Here is a 4,234-nt window from a genome sequence, read left to right on the forward strand (position 1 = left end):
GGATCATGGCACTGACCTCATCATCTACTGAGTCTCTCCATTCCTTTATCTCCATTGCCTCCTCATAGTTCCTCGGAATATACTCTTGATCTATGTTGGTGATGAAGGCTTGATGATCTCTTGGATAGTAAGCAAGGGAGCAAGTTGCTTGAGTGGGATGAGCTACTGCTTGACTGTTGAAATACTTCCAATTTGATGGACGCTTTCTCACCCTTGTGCTTCTCCTAAGCGGCTGAACCTCTCCAACAAGCGGCTGGACCTCTTCAACAATCTCAGCTTCAACTTCATTTTGTTGATCTGATTCCTCTTGTTGTTGGCTTTCATTCTGATCATGAACCTCTTGCTCTTGATCAGTAGTCTGCGGATGCTCTTGACCCATGTGTGGTTCCTCTTGACCAGTAGACGAATCCTCTTGATTCCCCCCTTCAGGATTAGGATGAGAAGCCTCTTCAGCCGCATCCATACCATTGGCTTGATCTAAACTATTTGCTGAACCAGTAGTTCTTTCATTTGGTGTCATGATGATTCCTAGGCTCTCCATGATAATCCGTAGGTTGTTTGCCCTATCTGAGGCCCCTTGAGATAGATCCTTGAGATTGTCCCAACTCTTCTCCTCATAATAGCCTCTAGATTCCACAAACTTGACCTCTCTGGATACTAAGACTCTTCTTGTCTCTGGAGAGTAGCATTTGTAACCTTTTTGAGTGGTAGAATACCCAATGAACACTGCCTTTGTGCTTCTGGCCTCAAGTTTGTTCCTATGATCACCTGTTTGCAATACATAGCACAAGCACCCAAATACCCGTAAATGGTCAATATATGGTTTTCTTTTGTTCAATACCTCATAAGGTGTGGCATCATCAAGGACTCTTGTTGGAGTTCGGTCGATGAGGTAGCATGCTGTCATGACTGCATCTCTCCAGAACCTCTTAGGCATGTTGGTGTAGAACATCAAGGACCTGGCCACTTCCATCAGATGTCGGTTTTTCCTCTCAACTACACCATTTTATTGTGGAGTGTAAGGGCAGCTGGTTTGATGGCTTATTCCATGCTTGGCCAAGTGGGATTTGAAAGCTGTGCTTGTATATTCCCCTCCATTATCTGACCTGAATACTTTGATCTTAATATTGAACTGATTAGTTATGTACCTCTGGAAGTTTATAAATGCATCTAGGACTCTATCTTTAGATGGTATCATAGTCAGTCATGTGTATTTAGATTTCTGGTCTATGAAGGTGACAAAATATCTATGATTTTCCCTAGAAGTGCATGGTCCAGTCCAGACATCAGAGTGTATAAGATCAAAGCAGTTCTCATAGATAGTAGATGACTTGGGAAACACAGTCTTGCAATGTTTGCCAAGAATACATGCTTCACAACCATCATTTTTGAAATAAACTTTAGGCAATAACAAGTTCAGTGCTCTAGAATGGGGATGGCCTAACCTAGCATGCCACAATACATCATTTTCTAAGACAAGGATTGAACTAAAAGCATAAGGTAAACATGATCTAGTCTTGGTGTCTTCAAGCAGGTACAAGTCCCCTTTAGTAACACCCTTTCCGATCATCATAAGAGTCTCAATATCCTGAAACACAACATTGTTATGACTAAAAATAACCTTGCAGCTAAGATCAGTGGCAACCTTCTTGACAGATAATAGATTAGATGCAAAAGATGGCATATAAAATGTTTTAGTATCTTTCTCAAATAGTTTCAAGTTTCCTACACCTTTTATTGGTATGTTGTCGCCATTTGCAATCATAACATTACCTAAGGCAGGCTTAACATTACTGATTAACCTAGCATCACTAATCATGTGGTGAGAAGCTCCAGAATCTATAACTACTGGCTTAAAGCTATCAGATGCATTCAAGGTTGTAACAAGAGCATTATCCAGTTTATAAGAGGCATTCAAAGATAAACCAAGTGTGTTACCAGAGTTCTCCTTGAGGGCTTTGATGAGAGCATCAAGATCAGACCTCTTGATTGTCTCATCTTGGGTAGTCCTCATGATAGAACAGCCACTGAATCCCAAGGTCTTCCCTTCTCCAGCCGCAACCGAACGGGTTGAGAGTGAACAGAAAAGCAAAGACCTTGTCTTGCTCCTTCCTCTTATTAAGTACATCCGGATCAAGACTGGCTGGTCTTAGCATCTCTAACTCGGCCCACAATGATCTGAACTTCCCAAAATGCTTGGAAAATTCAGTGTCCTCTTGACTGAGAGTGTTGATAGCCCTCTTGACTTCAAACACCCTACTGATGTTAGATATATTGCCATATACCTTCTGGAGAGTATCCCGCAGTTCCTTGGAAGTTTCACAGTAGGAGCAAGCTTCCAAGATAGAGGTTTCAAGACTATTCTGAATGATGGAAAGGACCATGAGATCCTTCTGACTTGTCTTCCCACCTCCTTCAACCGTAACAACAACTTCTTTACCATCCTCTCCTAGGATGGTCTTCTTGGTGTCTTCGCCGTCAACAACATACTCCCAAAGACCTCTGCCTCCAAGAGCGGTTTTGACAAGTCTATACCACAGTAACTAGTTGGTTCCCTTGAGGGTAACCGAAATAAACACGGATTTAAAGACATCAGTGTAGGAGTTTTCCATTTTTGGTAAGGGGAATGAAGAACAACTCAAGAACAGGATGAACTTTACCAAAAATAGAAAGGGAAAATCAGAGATTTGCGGAAGTAAAGAGAATAGAGTAGAGAAGAATGAATCTCAGAAGCTTACTTGCTCTGATACCATGAAAGAATGTGAGGATAAAGAGACTTAGATGAAGAACATTGAAGAACAAAGAGAGAGAGGAAGTAGATCTAGGAGAAACTCTATTCCCTTAATTTTAATTGTGGATCTGAATACAAGTATTTGAAAGGCAAGTTGCCTCAGTACACAATATAATAAAATATTCATTGTTTTAAAATATCTTCAATGGTCTTCTTCTCTCTTCTTCTTCTCTTCAATAAAATAATCGAGCTTATAAAGCTTTATAAAACCTTATAAGTCTCTAGCTTAATTCTCAAGTCTGGCAGCTTACTTCTGCTTTATGTCAACAGTGGCGATGCTTTATGCTTGAGATACGGTTTCGAATCTGCTTATCGATGAGCTTGATAAGTCCTGAGGCAGGCTTGTGATCTTCACCAAACCTTCTCCCATTACGTTCGGTCCTTATAGCATATAAAGAGGCTTGGAAAACATACCGAAGAAGAAACAGATCCAGTTTGCTTCGCTTCCTCGTAAGGAGTGTAACAATGTCATCCCAAACATTAGTGTAGTCCGTTGTCAAAAGCTTCTTGGTGAGGTACGACCACACCTCTCCTGAATACTCCATTTTTACCTATTGTTTGATTTATTTTTAGTGATGTTTTATGTAATCAAGATAATAGTATAAAAGTTTGTATTTTCTAATCTATGTGTATGAACTTTAAACATTAACTGTAACGAGACAGAGGGAGTAGAAACTTTTGATTTTTTGCAAAATATATTTCTTTTATCTGGTAAAAAAAACTTGGCCTCTCAAAATAAAGAAAAAAAAAACTAATGAATATTCAAAAATGTGAATAAAATAGAGAAACTCATAAATTGGAAATCATTGACTGTAAAATAGAAAAAATATATTGTAATCAAAATATAAAGATACACTGAGAAGGAACTTTTTAATAAATATACAAATTAGCCAATTGGAGAAACAACATAGTAGAGTCAAATTAAATATGACTAAAAATAACATGTGTGAATTTCACATGAATACAAGAATCAATTTGTCAATATTAACAAATAAATATATATGATAACTGAAATGAAAAGTTGTAATTAAACCAAATAGATGTACAAAAGCTAAATATCTGGAAACATGAAAACATTTATGTGACACCCGTCACTTTCGAGATATAATAATAAATAAAAGCGGAAATAAAATAATAATACAATTCAAATAATAATAATAATCTTCATTATAATATAAAAGTCAATACGATAGCATAAGGCCAAAAGGCCCGATAACGATAACATCTGAAATATAAAGTACGACATAAATCAAAAGTCTAAAAAGGGAAATAAACATAAACGATAGATAGAAGCCCAAAGGCCCAAGAGCGATAAAACGATAAGAGTGATAGAAGTCTAAAGCCAGATAGTGGTAAAAGCCCAAAAGCCCAAATAGCACCAAGAAGCCCAAGTCCGATAAGATCACTCCTGCTCATCGATCTCACCTAAAATGGGGAAAGAGT

The sequence above is a fragment of the Brassica oleracea genome, chromosome C9, assembly GCF_000695525.1.
Source record: "Brassica oleracea var. oleracea cultivar TO1000 chromosome C9, BOL, whole genome shotgun sequence".
Taxonomy (NCBI): domain Eukaryota; kingdom Viridiplantae; phylum Streptophyta; class Magnoliopsida; order Brassicales; family Brassicaceae; genus Brassica; species Brassica oleracea.